Raw genomic sequence first — 20,723 nt, 5'->3', positions numbered from 1 at the left:
AGAGCGTGCTGTCCTCTCTGATTCCGTGTGTTGAAAATGGAAGTTGCCCATCTTTCTCCTTATGGCAGCTCTTCCTTCTGACTTTTCTATTTCTGGCTGTGACATCCTCATTCTTACCATCATTCAGACCTGAAACTTCCTAGCCATCTTTTACGCTTCCCTTTCCTTCACCTCCCACTTCCAAGAAAGCTCAAAACCTTGTCATTCCTTCCTTGAAAAATGTGCCTTGCATTCATTTATCCTGTAGGTTCCTATTGCCTGCAGTCTAGTTCAGACATTTATCAGCTCATGCTTTGACAAGGGCTTCCAGCTGACCCCTCAGCCTTAAGTCTCTCTCTCTGCCCATTATGCATGTACATGGCTCTAATAATAAGTTTATTAAGATGGCTGGGCTGTGCTGTGCTGTGCTGATGGTATCATTCTCTTACTCAAGCATTTTCAGTGGCTCCTATCAGAGAGCCTAGTTACCCTCTCTCCAATATCTGATCATGTCAGATAACGACCACATCTCTCCCCTGCTAAGACATTCAGGGTTTTTTATTGCTCAAGATGACCCCTAATGTGGCCTACACACACACAAATGCACACACACTTACTTTGTCTAGGTAATTCCTACTCATCCTTCTTAGCTCAGCTTCCTTGTTGTAAAGGTTTATAGTGCTTCCTACCTCTCTTTTGAAAAACCTTATCACTATTGTTATTAAACCATGTTATAAATGATTAAATGTCATTCTTCCCTGCTAGAGTACAACCTTCAAAAGGGCAAGGACTAGGTCAGTTCTGCTTAGACAGACCTCTCCCCTTGCCTGAAGTACAGCAGACATTTAGTAAGTATTTGTTGGGCAGGTGAATGAACTACCATTTATTGAATGCCAGATTCTCTGCCTGGCACCTCATATCATTTCATTTGCAGAGTATCCTCTTCGGTGTTGTTTCCACTCCATAGAAACCTAAAATGTCAAAGGTTGTGTTATAAACAAGGAGCCACTCTGCCTCCTGGCTAAGTAGCTCTTTCCACCTGTGCTCCCCACCTCTCTGCCTTCACGCGGACGTTGCTGCCACCTGAAATGTCCCTTCTGCCTTCATCTGCTGAAGTCCTAACCACCTTTCAGAGTCCAACCTTAAAAAAAGTTCCTGCCACCTTCTCGTTTGGCCTTAAATACCTATAATGGGTAAGTTCAAGGGCTCTGGGATTAGAAAGACTCAGATTTGAATTCTAAGATATGAGACCCACTTCCAAGCTATGTGACTATGTGACTTGGAGTAAGTTACTGATGCTCAGTTTCCTTATCTGTAATACGCTGATTATAAGTACTGGCCCCATGAGGTTTAAATGAGATAGGTATTTGGAGGGTTTAGTACGGAGCCTTGTGTATGGAGGAGCTAAAGCAACATTAGCTCTCCTCCTTCTCCTCCTTTTATTTCTCCTCCTTCTTGCCCTCTCCTCTTTTTTCCTCTTCAAATCTGCCCTGTTACTTATTCGTTTTCCACTATCCCATTCTTACCTACCAACCCTGCCCACACCACCCTGGAACTCACAATATTTTCTCTATGACATCATATCGGCAATCATTTCAAATGAATGCTATTGGCAACAACACCTGCCAGTGAGTAGTCAGTGGGTAGGACATTCCACGTGGACCATCTACACATGTCCTCCTGGATATTTGTCCCATGACAGCCCAGAAGGGACATCATTTTTCAATCATCTCTGCACCTCAACTCTGTGAGTTATTTTGCATGAGAACTTTACAAAACGTCCTCAGGGACCCAGATCCTGAGATCCCAGCCTCCCTGGTAGGAGAATATCCAGTGAAAGCTGAGCATAAAGGTTCCCATGATTCAATCACCTCCAACCAACTTGGTGACAAGTTGACTTCACTGGACCATTTCGTGTAATCCAATACGTAGGGATTACAATTCAAGATGAGATTTGAGTGGGGACACAGAGCCAAACCATATCATTCCGCCCCTGGCCTTTCCCAAATCTCACATCCTTTTCACATTTCAGAACCCATCATGCCTTCCCAACAGTCCCCCAACGTCTTAACTAATTCCAGTATTAACTCCAAAGTCCAAGTTCAAAGTCTCATCTGAGACAATGCAAGTCCCTTCTGCTATGAGTCTATAAAATCAAAATACAAGTCAGTCACTTCCAAAATACAATGGGGGTACAGGCACTGGATAAATGTTCCAGTTACAAATGGGAGAAATTGGCCAGAACAAAAGGAGCCACCAGCCCAATGCAAATCCAAAACCCGGCCCGGCAATCATTAAATTGAGGCTTGTTTACCAAGGTCAGTAGAGTACTGGTGACATCATACTTTCATTCAGTGGAATGGGGATTTTCCCAGTGGAAGCAAGAGGAAAGGCACATGACCATTTTTGAGCACCTACTCTGTGCTTGAAAACTTACATCCACTGCAATTCTTACAAGCCTACCCTATAAGGTGGACCACATCATCTCCATTGTAGCTCCGTCAAAGAGTTCAAGAAAGGCCTTCTAGAGGTAGTCATTTCCTTCTTGGCTTCTCACACTTCTAGAAAAGTTAAAAAAAAAATAATCACCACTAGATATTTCCAAAAGAATGGCGAAGGGCATCCATTATGAGCCAATCACCCAAAGCAGACCCAAAATGAGGATCCCTGGAGGAAAAGAGAGGCTACTTCTTCTATTTCGGTAAAGGCATCATGGCCATTAAGAGGTGGATTGTAATATTCAGTTTCCCCCAACCCCAAAACCCTGCCCAACTCTTTGGTCAGGTGTACAAAACTAAACAGGCCTGGCACTGAACAACACATTCCATACGATGTGGCAAGTAATGCAGTTAGTCCAGCAGGGAAGCTGATTGCATTTTTGGCTTTTCAAGGGATTATTATAAACAGCTATTAGGACAAAAATATTTTTTTTAGGTGACAAAGAATCTCTTGGGTTTCTAGAACCTGCTGTGCTGTTTCTGCATATCTCCAAAGCACTTAGGATATATGCGGGGTGTTATTTAAGGGCGTAAATAACAACATTTATGAACTTTTTCTGGAGAATGCAATTAGCTTTGCATAATCCCCTGAAACTGCATTCCTGGGGAGTGGACCACTGGGAGAGCCTAAGGAAAGTTTCTGCTGGAGAAAGGGGGCCAGTGGCAGGCAGAGCTAAGTTTCCAAGCATCTGCTCAGAAACATTCCCAGAAGCACCATTGGCCAAAATGGGCTCCCTTCAGGCCTGCTGCTGGACTGAAAGTTGCCCCCCTCACCTTCCAAAGTGAATATTTTAGGGCTTCTTTAGTCATTAACACTATAGAGAGAATTAATCAACTACTTTTCTCTCATGGTAGCAAGCTCTTAGAAGGCCTGGAGCAAGAGGAGCTTGGACTAGGGAAAGGTCTGGAGGAGGAAGTGGCAGAGTGAGGAAGAAAGTCCAAATAGATGGACACAGTGAGGAAAAGGAAGGGAAGGAGTTTGAGGAACAAGGCTACTGAAATCTTATTTTCTGTACTCTACAATTGGGACCAGCCCTCTAGAACCAGCCCTACTCACACTGTGGTTCTCTCTTTTTCCATCCTAGCTCTGTCCTTTCCTTCAGCATCAGCAATTTCCTGCCAACTCTGACCCATCATTCTTTTCCCCAATCTCAAAAACCCTCCTGCCCACCTCCCCAGTGAGTATCCTTCTTGTTAAAGGATTTTAATTATTTAATGATTGAATATAATGCTTTGGATGTGGGCATGTCTGGGCATCTTGAAAGACCCTCAGGACTACCAGAGGTCAGTTTATATGGAACCAAGAGCCTCTTGGGAAAAACTTCACCCTAAAGAAAGGAGAGTCAAGAGGAGATGACATTTTTGAAATCAGAAGGGTGGAGTGATTCTGGGAGTAAGCCTGCATCTGCCCTCAGGAATCCATGCCTGAGCTCTGGGGCATGAAGCCTGTTATAAAAGAGAAAGTCAAAATGTTGATGATGATGATGGTGGTGGTGATGATGATGATGATGCATGTGACACAGCCTCACTAATATCTGCACTGGTCTTTGAGGCAGGTTGCCAGTACTGGTAGCAAGTTTCTGTGGTATGGGAAAGGGGGCTGCTGCAACCGAGGACCAGTAGCAGCTGTGGTGGTGGCTCCCAGCCTGAACAGACATGGATGGCCTCCAGCAGCAACTCTGGATGAAGCTATGAGGGAAGCAGCTGACTCCACAGAAAGATTGGGATCTGGAGATCGTGCTTGTGGAATCCCTATGAGACATGTGAGATGTCCTCTGTGGAATCCTAGAAGTATTTAGGAGGTACTAGAAGGGAATTCCACTAATTCCCAAAGAATTAGAGGGTGAAGAGGCCGAGAAATCCTGGTAACCCTATTTTTACCCCAACTTAGTGTGGCCTGTGGCTTGGCAAGTTGGACGTCTGACTTTAGAAGGGAGAGTGGGTCCTGTGAAATCTTGTCATTTCTACCACAACTCTGTCTTAATACGAAGGTGATTTTTCCAAGAAAGCCATTGTGAAGTTCTAGGCAAAGGCCAGACAGAAAAGGAGAGTGGCCATGTTGTAGGCACTCAATCAATATAAATGAAATTAATTAATTCATTGTAGTTTCAATGATCTCAATTCCTAAAATGATAGCTGGCAGTTTCTACATATCATAAAGAAGATGCTCATTGTTAGTGCTCAGTTGTAACTTTAGCCTCAGGCTCAAATTGTCTAATTAATCACCATCAATTCAATATGAAACTTTGCACTGTGGCTAGAAAACAAAGAATAAAAAGAATATTTAGCTTTAGAGAGAAAGAGAGATCTCTCTCTCTGCCTACCCTTTGAGATTCCCACAACTCAAATTATCTGTGATGGAGTTAACACAGCCTTGTTTTCTTTGGTTTCCTCTTCCTTTTGGGGATGCATTTCTTGCCCACTCAGACTCGAATGTGTTACCTCAAGTTTGTCTCTCTGTGAGTCAAGCATGAAAGAGTTAACTGTTCTGATATTGACAGCTGCTAGTCCTCAAGTATCCCTTAACCCTCCTGCCTATTTCCTATTGAAGCCGCATCTTCATATATGTCTCTGGTGGCTGTCTCTCATGTCTTATGTGGTCCCAGAACACTTGATTTCCCTGTAGTCAGTGGCAATGCTGCTGGACAGCTTGGGGTTCTTCAGCCCCATCTCCATCAGCCTCCCCAGACCCAACTCAAATTTTAAAAATAAACTACTATTGGACAAAGACAATTGATATTTTATCATTAAGCTATAAAGAGCATCTTTAATAAACGCTGGCTCTTTTATTAATCTGCTACATATACTGTAAAACAAAGCAAAACAGGGTTTCATGACATAATATTTCTATCTCCCATGGGAAGTTTACTATGCGGACCCGAGAGTCCAATCATATAAATGAGTAAGGTGTTATGCTAGAGAAGTATAGGTGTTAGGCAGGATAGGAATTTGCCAAGAAGCTGGAAATCTGGTTAGAAATGGATCAAGGGTCTTGTTTTGAAGGAGCATTTGCACAGAACATCATTCCCACCAGCCAGACTAAATATCTCATAATTCATGGGGCATTGGTTTAAATATTCAGAAGAGTCTTGCTTCATTAGTGGGGAATAACTATCATTAAATTAAATGCTGCTCTGGTCCCATCTAATGAATCTTAAAAGCAAGACCAGAAAGCATTAATCTATGTTCAAGTAGTTTAACTGAATCCCAGAAAGAAACATCAAGAATATTTATAGAGATACAAAAATATCCAGCACTCAACAAGGTAAAATTCATAATGTCTGGCTTTCAATAAAAAATTATCAGGCATGCAAAGAAGCAGAAAATCTAGGCCATAATGAGAAGGTAAATCAATCAATTGAAACTGAGCCAAGACTAACACAGTTGTTAGAAGTATGAGACAAGGATGTTAAAATGGTATTTTGTACTGTACTCCACATGTTCAAAAAGATAGAATAAGAAAAAAAAAGCCATAAAAATCTTGAATATGTTGAGCAGGAACATGATAGACCCCAATTTTTTAAAGACCAAAATCAAACTTGTATAGATGAGCACTACAAGCCATTGGATTTTTAAAAATTACATTTGGAGGACTGACAACAAATTAGACATTGCAAAATGAAGTTTAGTGTACTTGAAGACTAGCAATAAAAACTATCCAAAATGGAACACAAAGAGAAAAAAAGACTCAAGAAAGATGAAAAGGACATCAGGGAACTGTGGGACAACTCTAAGCAGCCTAATGCACGTATAATTGGAGTCACCAAAAGAGAGGTGTGAGCAGAAAATGTATTTGAAGAAATAATGGCCAAAATCTTTCCAAATTTGATGAAAATTTGAAACCACAGATTCAAGAAGCTCACTGAGCTCTAGGCACAGAAAACATGCAGGCAACTACACGAAGGAATACCATAATCAACTTGTTCAAGACTACTGATTAAAACATCTTAAAAGCAGCCAGAGAAAAAGGACACCTATGTACAGAGGAACAAAAATAAGTATGACATCAGATTTCTTGTTGAAAAATGCAAATAAAAAGACATTTAAGGCAATGAGGGGAAATACATCTTTCCAACATAGAGGCAACATGAAAATATTTTCAGACATTCAAAAGCTGAAAGAGTTCAGCAGCAGATATGCACTACAAGAAATGTTAAAGACCACCTTTCAGAAAGAAGGAAAACGATACCAGATGAAAATCTCTACCTACACAGAAAAATAAAGAACACCAGAAATAGTAATTTCATGAATAAACATATAAGATTTTTGTTGTAATTTAAATCTCTTTAAATATAATTGATAACAACAATAATATAACATGGAGATTATAACATATACAGAGGTAAAATACATGACAAAGTTAGCACAAAGTTCAGAAGGAAAGTAATGGAAGGATGCTATTGGAAGGTTATTATACTATATGTAAAATGGTATCCTATAATTGAAGGTAGATTGAGAAAAATTAAAGATGTGTGCTATAAATCTAAATCAGCCACTAAGCAAAACACATAGTTATAGCTAAAAGGTCAATAAAAGAGATGAGATGGAATAATAAAAATAATCAAATCAAAAGAAGCCTTTAAAAGAAGAAAAAGGGAAAATATAAATGAGACACATAGAAAATAAGAACAAGATGGTAATTTAAACTTCATCACATCAATAATCACATTAAACAAGGTCTATTTACTCCAATAAAAGGCAGAGATAGTTGACTTGGATGAAAAAATAAGACCCAACAATATGCTGCCTATAAGAAATTATTTTAAAATATAATGAAGAAAAGCAGGTTAAAAAGAAAATGATAGAAAACATGAATCAAAAGACAGCTGAATGTATATATTACTATCAAAGTAGATTTCACTGCAAGGAATATTGACAGGAATAAAGAAGGTCATTTTACAGCTAAAAATAGCTAATTCATATAGAAGATATAATCTTAAACATTCATGCATCTAATAACAGAACTTTAAAATGCATGGATCAAAAATGGTTAGAGTTGTAAACAAACCTACAAATAGAATGCAAAATTCAGTTTCAATACCTCCTCTCAATCATTGATAGAACAAGTATACAGAAAATCAGTAAGGTTATAGAAAACTTAAATAATACTAGCATGCATCTTCACCTAACTGACATTTGTAGAACACCCAGCCAAAAGCAGTAGAATACACATTATTTTTAAGTGGACATGGAACATATATGAAGACAAATTATATTCTGGACCATAAGACAAGTTTCGATAAATTTACAAGGATTCAAGTCAACATCATTAGTCATTGGAGAAATGAGGATCGAAACTATAATGAATTATACATCTATTTAAGTGACTGAAATTAAAAAGGCTAGTCATGCCACATATACCAAGTATTTGGGAGGATATGGAGGAACTGGAATTCTCCTACACCACTGCTAGGAATGTACAATTATACAACCACTTTGGAAAACTGGAAATTCCTTAAAACGTTAACCATGTGTCTACCATATGATCCAGTCATTTTTCTGCTAGATGCTTATCCAAGAAAAATGAAAGCGTTTGTCCATACAAAGACTTGTATATGAATAATCATAGAAGCTTTATTTCTAACGGCAAAATAAACAACCCAAATGTCTATTAATGTATGAATGCAAGTTGTCATAGTCAATGAAAAAATACTCAGCAATAAAAAGGAATGAACAATCAATTCACACGACATGATGAGTCACAAAATCATTATGCTGTCTAAAAGATGCCAGACAAAAAGGAACACATACTGTATGATTCCATTTACAGAAAATTCTAGAAAATGCAAGTGCATCTACAGTGACTGCAAGCAAATCAGTGGTTATCTAGAGAGAAGGAAGGCGGGAGTAAGATGGTGGGAGAAAGGCACTACAAAAGCACACAAGGAAGCTTCTGGGGTTGATGGATATGTTCATATTTTGCTTTTTTTTCCTTCTGAGATGGAGTCTCGTTCTGTCACCCAGGTTGGAGTGCACTGGCGAGATCCCAGCTCACTGCAACCTCTGCCTCCCAGGTTCAAGCGATTCTCCTGTCTCAGCCTCCCGAGTGGCTGAGATTACAGGTGCACACCACCATGCCCGGCTAATTTTTGTATTTTTAGGAGAGACGGGGTTTCTCCATATTGGCCAGGCTGATCTTGAACTCCTGGCCTCAAGTGATCTGCCCACCTCAGCCTCCCAAAGTGCTGGGATTACAGGTGTGAGCCACTGCACCCAGCCCATATTTTGCTTTTGGTTTCATTGTGCCTATGCACACTTTCACACACACATGCATATTGCAGTACAACCAAAATAAGATGTTTGCAGATGCAACTAAGGTTGCTAATCAGCTAACATTAAGATAGAAGACTACCAAGGATTTTTTAAGTGAGCCAAATCACTTAAGTTCTTAAAAGCAGAAAACCTTTCCTAGCTGTGGTCAGAAAGAGATGGCAGCAAGAGAAGAATGCGATGCTCTGTTGCTAGTTCTGAAGTGGAGATGCTATATGCAAGGAGCAGGGAAAGGCCTCAAAAGCTGGAAAAAAACAAGCAAAACATCTCCCTTTGAGACTCCAGGAAGGAATGCAGCCCTGCCTGCAGCACTTTGATTTTAGTCCGGTGAAACCCTTGTTGGATTTCTGACTCAGAGAACTGTAAGATAAAAAATTTAGGCCACCAAATTTGTGGCAATAATAGAAAACTAATGCACAATTCTTACCCTAACATTTAATATCATCATACTCCAACATTTTCCTAATCTGACAGGTGAAATGGTTTCTTAATTCGAATTTCCTTGATCACTATTGAGTTAAACCTCAATTTTTATATTTTATCTTCTGTAAATTATATATTCCAGCCATTCAATTATTCTTTAAGTTGGGTTATTGTTTTATTGATTAGTAAAAATTATTTATATATGTTGGATGCCATTCCTCTATTATATGTATTGTAAGTATTTTCTTCTAGTCTGCTTATATCTTTTAACTTTGTAATGTCTTTTGGCATAAACTTTCCATTTTATAGTCATATTTTTCTGTGCTTTTAAAAAATACTGGATGTATGTGTGTATTAAGAAAATCCCTCTTCATGTAAATGTCCTAAAAATAATTTTTGATATTTTCTTGAATCAATAGATTTAAATTGTACACTTTAAGTTATGTGTATATCTTTTATCAGGTATAATAAATTTTCTCATCCCCATTTATTAAGTAGTTCATTTATTCCTTACTGACAAATCTATTACATATCTATCATATATTGTTACCACATATGCATGAGTTTGCTTTTGGTTTTCTGTTGAATTCCATTTATTTATTTTTCTTCTTTTGCACCAATACCACACAGTTTCACATCTTTTTGTTCTATTCTTGGAACTCTACTTTTCCGTAAAAATTTCAGAATCAGTTTTTCAAATTAACATAGAAACTTCCTGAGGTCTGAGACTGTAACTGCGCCAGATCAATCTAGTTCAACTTTTATGTAACAAAAATTGTGAGTTGTTTTTTAAGTGGCCATGGACCCCTGGCTTTAAGGTCACATAACCTGAGCATGCCCAGATGAACCAAGTGTGTAACCACCAGCGGAACCTAACTGCTGGGACTGAGGAGCTGGAACTGAATTAAGAAGCTGACATTGCATGGCAGGACACAAAATCCAATGAGACTGAGCCCAGACATCATCCCATGGCAGGATCCAGTCAAATCATGCCTCCCAGCATCACCTACTTGCAGGATCCAATAAGATTACACTTCATTACCCTACATTTATAAAACCCACCCCAGCGCTGAGCTCAGGGAGATAGATTTGAGCATTTCCTCCTGTCTCTTTGCCAGTCTACTTGCAATGAAGCTTTTCTTTCCTCAAAGGCATGTGCCATAGTATCGACCTCTAAGTGCATGGAGCAGTGAGTTCATTGATTGCTTGGTAACAAGATTTTAGTCTTTTTTTTTTAACTAAAGAATTTTTTGTGTGTTTGGTGTGTCGTAGGAGTTCAATAAATATTTGTTGAATGAAAGAATGAATATTTGTGATGTCAAAGTATTCCCTTCATTGTAAGTGATGGTATTAGTTTCTTAGGGTTGCCCTAACCAGGTATCACAAACTGATTGGCTTAAAGAGCAGTAACATATAGTCTCACAGTTCTGGAGGCTAAAAGTTTGAAATCAAGGTGTTGGCAGAGCTGTGCTCTCTCTGAAGCCTCTAAGGGAGAATCCTCCTTTGCCTGTTTCGACCTCTGATAGCTCCAGGCATTCTTTGGCTTGTGAAAGCATGACTCTAATCTCTCAATTTCTCCCTCCATCTTCACATGGCCATCTTCCTCTCTATGTGTCTGTGGCCTCACATGCCATCTTCCTCTCTGTGTCGCTCTCTCTTGTAATAAGGACATCAGTCATATTGGATTAAGGGTCCAATCTACTCCATTGTGATGTCATATTAACTAAATACATCTGCAATGATCCTATTTCCAAATAAAACCACATCCCAAGGTACTGGAGTTAGGACTTAGACATATTTTTTAGAGAGATACAGTTTCACCCCTGTCACTGGTATATCTCTTTTTTCCCTCATGCTTTATTTTTTGTCCTTCGATAACAATTATGAGTCTTTCTCCATAGAGCTTATCCATCTTTTGTTGTATTTCCAGGCAACTTTATAGTTGTTTTTGCCATTGAGATCATTTTGCCTATTGCCTTTTTCAAACTGATCATTACTAATGTATGGGCATTGTATTCATTTCTGTATGTTGATCCAGCAAACTTCTTGCTCTCTTCATAGGTTTAAATGGGTTCTCTGATGTGTGAAAACATGAATTTTAAGCTCCATATTTTTTAATTCAGACACGGCCTGAAATAATGTGGAATATAAAAGTACAGGCTTCAGATGGCAACTTAAATAGAATGTTTTAAAAATAGAGGATTGACTTATATGCTTTCAAAAGACAAATACTCAGCTAGTTACTACATACTCTTAGATAATAAGTAAGAGATTGGTATTTATCTACAAATTGATTATCTTAAAAATTAAGTTAATTCTATATTTAATCTAAATCTTGCTAGAATAAAGTTGAGCTTCTCCCTAAATCTGTTTGCTAAAAAGACCAAAAGCTTTCCTACATTAGTCATATATTTGTTTTGTTTGTTCTAAGGACTGTTGACTTGTAACTTTGAGGCTAGCATATCTTTATTATGGAAAACTGAATTTGTAAAGATGTTTATTATAAAGAACTTTGGTGATGAGTGATTCACTATGACATTCCTTCTCTGTCTCCATCTCATCCTGTAAAAGAAATGTGCAGTTCTCTTAAAATTAAGAACATTGTTAAAGGCATATTTTATTCTTTTAAAACATATACACAAGGAAGTTTAACACACTCCAGCAGATTAACTTTCAAAAACATGCAGTCTTGATATGTCATAAGAGTAGAGTCTTACGGATTTTCTATATAAAAGATCACATTATCTGTAAATGATGACATTTTCTCTCATCACCTCTGAACCATATATCTAGTTTCATTTTCTTGTCTTATTGCATTAAGACCATCAGTATATTGCTGAATAGTGGACATTTGCTTTGGGTTTTTAGTAGATACCGTTCATTGCATTAAGAGTTTGCAAACAGAAGTCCCATTTTATTTCTAATTTGCTAAAAGTTTTTTAAAATAATGATTTCTTTTGAACTTTTAGTATTTCTGTGCTTATTAAAATTATTATGATTTTGCTCCTTTATTAATGCAAATTTTATTGATAGATTTTTCTAACAACAAGTTTGAATTTCAGGGATAAGCTGTATTTGATTAGTAGCTTATATTATTTAAAACTGCTGAATTTAAGTGGTTAACATTTTATTTAGAATGCTTCCATGCATGCTTTATATGCATGCTTCCAATAAGACTGATCTATAATTTTCATTTTCTATACAGTGTTCATCTGTTTATATACCAAGATTATACTAGTCTGCTAAAACAAGATGAACTGTCTCTCCTTTTATTCTCTGGAAATTTGTGTAGCTATGGATTATCTGTTTTTTAACTACTAGAAACTACCCCTCCAATTTCACCATGGGATCTCATTTGAATTTTGCAGCAAAATATGATTGTAAATATATTCACTTATATCCTGATTTCTCTCTAGGTTTTATAAGCCTTCTGCCATGTATTTATTCACTCACTATCAAGTAGACAAAATGGATAAGTCCTTTATTCAAGGAGCTCAAATACTAGTTGATATAAACTGTTCTTCTGTTATCTTCCAAGACTACAGTCTTTTTCTCTGCAAAAAAAAAAAAAAAAAAAAAAAAAGATTTATCTCTATCTTTCTAAACTTAATTGCCTTATATGTGTTAATATCGTCTTTATCCCTAAGCAATTCTCACCCCTTTCTTTCTTCTCCTAGAATATTTTACACATAATCCTATTGCAGCCTTGATTCAGAATATTCTAGAGGTGGCAGCTGCAATCAAAGCCTTCTCCTGCTCACTGTTGGTAGTTCAGGTATGTATTTATACTTTGAGGAATTTAGTGGGAAAAGCTTCTGGGAAATAACTCATGTTGTGTCCACTGCTGGGGTGTAGACTACTGGAAAACAACAAACACCAAATTTCCTTGGTTTATTTCATGACTCTATATGTAATTCCCAACACTGTAATTTTGAGTGTTCTTATGTGTTTCTCAGTGATACACACAGACTGCAAGGGCAGGAACCCAACTGAAGGTGAGCAAACTATGCCGTACAAACTGGTATCCTAGTGTTGTGCTATTTTGTTTCCTTTTTGTTATCTTGGAGACTTTATAACAGCCTACTCAAGTGTTCTAACCCAATTTCACAGGGGCTATGAATAATTAGAGAGGGTCCTGTCTTCATTAAATGGGGAATGCCTCCACCCAGTCAGCCCAGTGTGGTGGTGGCAGCCAGGCAGTGAGAAAGGTGACTCTTTGGTGACCTGAGTCAGAGATTTGAGGCACAGTGATTACTTTTCACATGCAGATTCAACTCCACATCTAAGGGCTACTTTGAATGATCTGGGTTTGGCTTTCATTAGGAAAAAGAGATGGCCAGGCATGGTGGCCTATGCCTGTAAACCCAGCACTTTGGGAGGCCGAGGCGGGTGAGTCACTTGAGCCCAGGAGTTTGAGACCAGCCTGCCCAACACGGAGAAACCCCATCTCTCCTACAAATACAAAAATTAGCTGGGTATGGTGGTACACACCTATTGTCCCAGCTATTCGGGAGGTTGAGGCAGGATAATCGCTTGAATCTGGGGGAATGGGGTGGTAGGAGTAGCAGGGCCCTGGGGGCAGAGGTTGCAGTGAGCTGAGATCGTGCCATTAGACTTCAGCCTGGGTGACAGAGGGAGACTCCATCGAAGAAGAAGAAGAAGAAAGAAGAAAGAAGAAAGGAGAAGGAGAAGGAGAAGGAGAGGGAGAGGGAGAAGGAGAAGGAGAAGGAGAAGGAGAAGGAGAAGGAGAAGGAGAAGAAGAAGAAGAAGAAGAAGAAGAAGAAGAAGAAGAAGAAGAAGAAGAAGAAGAAGAAGAAGAAGAAGAAGAAGAAGAAGAAGAAGGGGAGGAGGAAGAAGAATGGGGAGGGGGAGGGGGAGAAGAGAGGATAGGGGAGGGGAGGGGAAGGGAAGGGAAGGGAAGGGGAGGGAAGGGAAGGGAAGGGAAGAGAAAAAGAGAAAAAGAAAAAGAGATCATTGCTTTTCTTATATATGCTTTAGTCAATTTGGATAGGAAAGAAAGTAACAGGTCACAGCAAGTCTTCAGATGTTTATAGAGACTTCTCAGAACAAAGCTCTCTTCAGAGTCAGTGCAATTGACCTGAAGCCCAGGAAGAAGAATCTTTAGGAGCCAGAGATACACACCCCATCCTCCTTCAGAGTGCGGGGTCAGGCAGGCCGAGGTCAGACAGGGCCTATGAAGGCTGGAGTGGATACCCTCTGAGCAAAACCCACTGCCAAATGGAAATTTACACCAAGCAAGGACTAGGAAGCTGGATCTGGGAGGAGCTGAGATGCCATAGACTGGCATTGCACCAGCCTTTCTCTTCCTGAGTCAATGGTCTGGATGACTGAGGAATGAGAAATAGAATGAGATGTCCTGTGAATTGTGCCATTAAGTCTGCCTTTAGAGTTTGAATCAGATATGTGAACCCTGTAAAGTTCTTTCTTGCCTGTGTATAAGTTTTGGGTGTTGTTTTATTTTCTCATATGTTAGTGTTTTCCATATATACACATGTATAAGTATATATCCTTTAGATATAAGTGATAGAAAATCACAAGTTTAAGTTACTTAACCAATAAAATATTTATTATCTTATGCAAGAGGAAGTCTTGAGGTAGGGCATTCAATGGTTCATGGACCTAAATTCTTCCATTCTGATACTCTTCCATCTTCAGTATGTCAGTTTTGTTCTCAGACCAGCTTTTTTCATGGTCACAAGATAGTTTCAGCAGTTCCAGATATCATACCAGATATGTTAACATGCAAAGGAAGAAGAGATCTCTTCCTGTATCTCTAGAAGCCCCCCGGTGGACTTCCTTTCAGGTCTCATTGACCAGAATTATGTTCCATGCTCGTACCTAAACCAATCACTAACATGGGAAATAAGACCACCATGCTTAGCTTAGAACAACCACCCTTGAAGCATGTGACTGAATGGAAGACAGCAGAAACAGGAATAAAGTCAGGATTCCTTGGGATGGAATAATATCAGCATTCCTTGGGAGGAAAGGGATGAAGTGGAAAATAAATACAAGGTAATCAATAGTAATTACTACACCTGATCTCTCCCTGAATAAGGAAGTTTCCCAGCCCCAGTTCAGACTAAAAAGGAATTAATATGATCTCTGGTGGTGTTTGGAATAGACGTAAAGCAGCCAAAGGAGAGCAAAGTGGGTGTTCCAGCAGAGACAAAGAAAGAGATCAATACAGAGGACCCGTGGATATTGGCTCTTTTCCTCTGGAGTCATTTCTTCAGTGTCAGATGCTGCTGCCTTCATCTCCCTTGCAAGGTCTAACTTAATACAGCCAGAAGCAAGCTTTAAAACTGCTGTTATGGGGGCTTTGGCTCTTTGCAAATAACAGGATTAGCAGGAACCTCAGGAAACGGCTCCGATGGGGAGCCATTAGCTAAAATCACTGATTGCTGGGCAGCTGTACTGAGTCCACCAGCGTGGCCCCCTCCAGGTGTGAGTGGGCTGGATACTGTTGTACATATTTGGGCTTGCTGAAGTCATTAGGCCATGTTGACCTCAGGAGCAGGGAAATGGCTGCCATCCCACTTTCCTACTTTCCCTACTAAGTTGAGACATTTTGCGTACATAGCTAAACTGGAGGCCAAGTGGGAGAGCAGATGAGTAAGAAATAGAAGCAAACTATGAATTCAAAAGGTCACTTTTTACTGATTAAGATTGCTTTAGGCTACTTACACTAAAAATGTAGCATCCGCCTCAATGGACAGCTTGGTGCTCCAGCCTAGGTGACAAAGTAAGACCCTGTCAAAAAAAAAAAAAAAAAAAAAAAGAATGCAAGTTCTGAGGCCACACCTCAGACCTATTGAGACAGAACCTCTGATTTTGAGGCTTATGAATCTGTATTTTAAAGACCTCTCTGGACATTTTCTCAAGTTTAAAAGGCATTGCTCTGGATCCTTGTTGTCCCTGTGGCTTTTCCTAAAACACTGGTAAATCTAAGAGGGTGTGGGTAGGGAGTAGGGGTGGGGAATGGGGAGTGAAAGGTCACTGGTAAGGATAAGGACCCAGATATCATCCTCTGGAAAAAAATGAAAAGATTAGCTAGCCTGAAAGAAAAACATCAGTCACTTAGCTGAGTAGGTATTTCTTGTACCAGAGATTTCATCAATCTGCAGTAAAACCCAGGCATCTCAGCCATGTGATGGACATTACAGGGTAGGACTTTTAGGAAGGAAAATTCCTAAAACTGCATGTGTCTGCTTAGCTGTTCAATTATTGGTGTCCTGGAATCGTGCAATGTGGCAGCCCTGCTGATGTACCCCTGAGGTCAAAGCATTTTAGATCTAGAAAGGACCATATATCTCAATCCCTTCAATTTATAAACCAAAGGAGGTAAAATAATTTGACCAAGGTCACATGGTTAATTTAGCATCAGAACCAAGAGTTCTGAAAACTCAGATTTCTACCTTGGCAAATGAGTCCTCAGAGAATAATTCAAAAGAAGCAAAGGGCTAAGTGTTAAAAAAAACATTAGTTTTATTTCAACAATAACAATCACAAATATCTGAGAAGATGGGAATAGTCAGGTAATTTATAAGCTAATATACTATATAGTTATTAAAGTCATATTTATAATATAAATATATTTTAATATTATATAATTATTTATATTATATATTTATATAATATATATTTATATATATAAATTATATATATAATTATATATAAATATTACATGTATAATGAATTTTATAAAGATATATATATATACACACACACACATGCACACACAAATATATTGCATATGTGTGTTTTAAACAGGTTAGAAAATTGTGAATTGTGTTATATGAGGCTTTCCCAAACCTGTCAGATCTTGTTCAGTTACTTCTCACCCCACCACAACCCCAGTGGGTGCTCCTCACTCCACAGCACCCATCTATGCAGCCTCCTGAGTCCAAGAAGAAGCCATAAGTCATCTCAACCCTGAGCTGAGAATCATCTGGGAAACTTAAAAAATAACATTACCCAAATCCAACAGACCAATTGAATCAGGCTCTCTAGAGGAGATGCCCAGACATCTATATTAAAAACACAACAAAACAAATCAAATCAAGACAAACAAACCTTCTGCTATAGTTTAGATAGTTGACCCTCCAAACTTCATGTTGAAATTTGATCCCCAATGTTGGAGATGGGGCTTAGTGAGAGGTGTGTGGGTCATGAATGGCTTGATGTCACACTTGAGTTATTGAGTGAGTTCTTTCTTTGTTAGTTCCTGTGAGCACTGGTTGTTAAAAAGAGCATGACAGCCTTCTCCCCTCTCTTACGCTTCCTTTCTTGCCATGTGATGTCTGCACATACCAGCTCCCCTTAAACTTTCATCATAAGTGGAAGCAGTCTGAGGCCCTCAGCAGAAGCAGATGTTGAAATCATGCTTCTTGTACAGCTGCAGGACTGTGAACCAAATAAACATATATTCTTTATAAATTACCCAGCCTCACATATTCCTTTGTAGCAATGCAAATGGACTAAGACACCTTCCCAGGTAATTCTGCTATGTAGTGAATACTGAGATTCATTGAGCTAGTCAAGTTAACTTTCTTGAGTGAACTTCATGCATACCTTGTTGGTAGCTTCAGGGGCGAATGCAAGAGGAGGCTAACAAAGCTGGTTAGAGTACTGTCACTCTTGGCCTAAAACTCAAAGAACGTGTATATTTTCTTGAGTTCATTCATTATATGATTGCAGTAGATTAAAGATGGTCACAAATTATTTGCTACTTCTTCTATTGAGAGGTAGAACCTATTTACCTCCCCTTGAATTTGTGCTGACCTTAAGGACTTGCTCGACTGGCACAAAAGAATATGCCAGAAGGGACATTCTGGGACTTCTCAGGTTAGGTCACAAGAACCTTTGGAACTTCGATCCATGCCTCTTGGCACATTTGCTCTGGAGGAAGCCATCTATCTGCAGAAGTTCAAGTACACTGAGACCACCATGCTGTGCAGAAGCCCATGTTAGCCACTTGCACAAGCCATGTGGAGAAAGAGATCCTGACTAGCCCAGCTGTTCCAGCCACCATAGATCAGACACTTGGCATGCCAGTGAAGAAGTTGTATTGGACATTCCAGCACCAACAGATGCTCCAGCTTTCCAACTGGAGACAGATCTGACTCCAGATGGTTGTAATTCTTTATTTCTCATCTCTCCATAGCTGGTGACACATATATCATCATTCTGAAATTCACATTTTCTTGGCCCACCTCTCATGTCTAATCAATAAGTAGATGGTAAAAATTTGTGATGCAAAGAAACATAGGTAGCTGAGATGTCTGTAGGGTTTAGTACAACAGATTTTTAAGGATTATGGACTTCAGATAGTTATTTCCTAAGGTAAATGCTAGGAAAAAGTCCATGTGTCCTCTTGCCTAGCCTGGCAGAACATAACATGTAGCTACCACATTAAAATGCCAGTATTGTCAGGGTGAGTACAGTGCACATTGCTGTATATCTGGTTTTGATGCCCTAATAGAGTAAACATAAATTAGGAATGTGATAATGCCAGAAGAGTTCTTTACCAAATGACTTTATTAAGATTATGAAAGGAATTGTTGAAATTCTAAACCCAAATTACTTATAATAAATACATACATACTACAAAGCTGTAAGCTTCCAATTCCTCTTCAGAACTGTCACGTATATGGTGAAAGGTAAAGGTCTAGTTTCATTCTTCTGAATATGGCTAGCCAATTATCCCAGCATCATTTATTGAGTAGGGATTCCTTTTCCAATTGCTTGTTTTTGTCAGTCTTGTCAAAGATCAGATGGTTGTAAATGTGTGGATTTCTGAATTTTGTATTCTGTTCCATTGAATGATGTCTCTGTTTTTGTACCAGTACCATGCTGTTTTGGTTACGGTAGCCTCATAGTATAATTTGAAGCCAGGTAATGTGATGCCTCTGGCTTTATTCTTTTGCTTAGGACTTTTTTTTTTTGGCTATTTAGGCTCTTTTTTGGTTCCATATGAATTTTAGAACATTTGTATCTAATTCTGTGAAGAATGTCTTTGGTTGTTTGATAGAAATAGCATTGAAGCCATAAATTGCTTTGGACAGGATGGCCATTTTAACAATATTGCTTCTTCCAATCCATGAGCATGGGATGTTTTTCCATTTATTTGTGTCATCTCTGATTCCTTTCAGCAGTGTTTTGTAGTTCTCCTTGTAGAGAACTTTCACCTCCTTAGTTAGCTATAGTCCTAAGTATTTCATTTTCTTTGAATTGCTGCCTATTGTAAATGGAATTGTACTCTTGATTTGACTCTCAACCTGGACATTATTCGTGTGTAAAAATGCTACTGATTTTTATACATTGATTTTGTATCATGAAACCATGCTAAAATTGTTTATCAGTTCTAGTTGCTTTTTGGTGGAGTCTTCAGGGTTTTGTAAGTATAGAATCATATTGTCAGTGAAGAGAGATAGTTTGACTTCTTTTCTTATTTTAGTACTTTTTATTTCTTTCTCTTGCCTGATTGCTGTGGTTAGGACTTCCAGTACTATGCTGCATATTCTTGCCTTGTTTCCATTCTCAAGGGGAATGATTCCAATTTTTGCCTGTTCACTGTGATGTTGGCTGTAGGTTTGTCATAATGGCTGTTATTATTTTGAGATATGTTCCTTTAATACCTAGTGTGTTGATGGTTTTTATCATTAACAGATGTTGGATTTTATTGAAAGCTTTTACTGTATTGATTGAGATGATCATGTCATTTTTTGCACTTAATTCTGTTTATGTGGTGAATTACGTTTATTGATTTGTGTATGTTGAACCAACCTTATATCCTAGGTGTATTAGTCCATTTTCACACTGCTATAAAGAACTGCCCAAGACTGGATAATTTATAATGCAAAGAAGTATAATTGACTCACCGTTATGCATGGCTGGCAAAGCCTCAGAAAACTTACAATCATGGTGGAAGGGGAATAGGCACCTTCTTCACAAGATGGCAGGAGGGCAAAGAGCTGGGGAAACTACCACTTATAAAACCATCAGCTCTTGTGAGAACTCACTATGGGGGAACCTGCCCCATGATCCAACCTGCCTCCCTCAACACATGGGGATTACGGGCCCCTCCCTCCACAGGTAGGGATTACAATTCAAGATGAGATTTGGGTGGGGACACAGAGCCAAACCTTATCACCCCTCTGTAGGAGTGTGTGTGAAGGAGGAACTGTCAAACATATAAAACCATCAGATCTCTTGAGAACTCACTCACTATCACAAGAACACCATGGTGGAAACTGCCCCCATGATCCAATCACCTCCTATCAGGTCCCTCCTTCCACATGTGGGGATTATGGGAATTATAACTCAAGATGAGATTTCAGTGAGGACACAGAGACACACCATATTACCAGGAATAAAGTTACTTGATGATGGTGGATCAGCTTTTTGATGTGCTGCTGGATTTGATTTGCTAGTATTTTGTTTAGGATTTCTGCATCTGTGTCCATCAGGGATATTGGCCTGAAGATTTCTTCCTTTGTTGATTTTGATATTAGGGTGATGCTGGCTTCA

The 20,723-nt window shown here is 38.9% G+C and overlaps 2 long non-coding RNA genes across 4 annotated transcripts in view; one reads left to right on the top strand and one right to left on the bottom strand.

Moving 5' to 3' along the window:
* The window catches only part of LOC105493596 (uncharacterized), a 122,606-nt gene that overhangs the window by 35,301 nt on the left and 66,582 nt on the right, over window positions 1-20,723 (bottom strand). The window lies entirely within an intron of this gene.
* LOC105493595 (uncharacterized) lies at window positions 1,608-12,945 on the top strand. Its single transcript, XR_011611068.1, has 3 exons — window positions 1,608-1,726; window positions 3,563-3,655; window positions 12,848-12,945. It is a non-coding gene; the product is annotated as an uncharacterized lncRNA (long non-coding RNA).

This window comes from Macaca nemestrina, chromosome 12 (genome assembly GCF_043159975.1).
Source record: "Macaca nemestrina isolate mMacNem1 chromosome 12, mMacNem.hap1, whole genome shotgun sequence".
NCBI lineage: Eukaryota > Metazoa > Chordata > Mammalia > Primates > Cercopithecidae > Macaca > Macaca nemestrina.
This window is presented reverse-complemented; position numbering and strand designations above follow the sequence as displayed.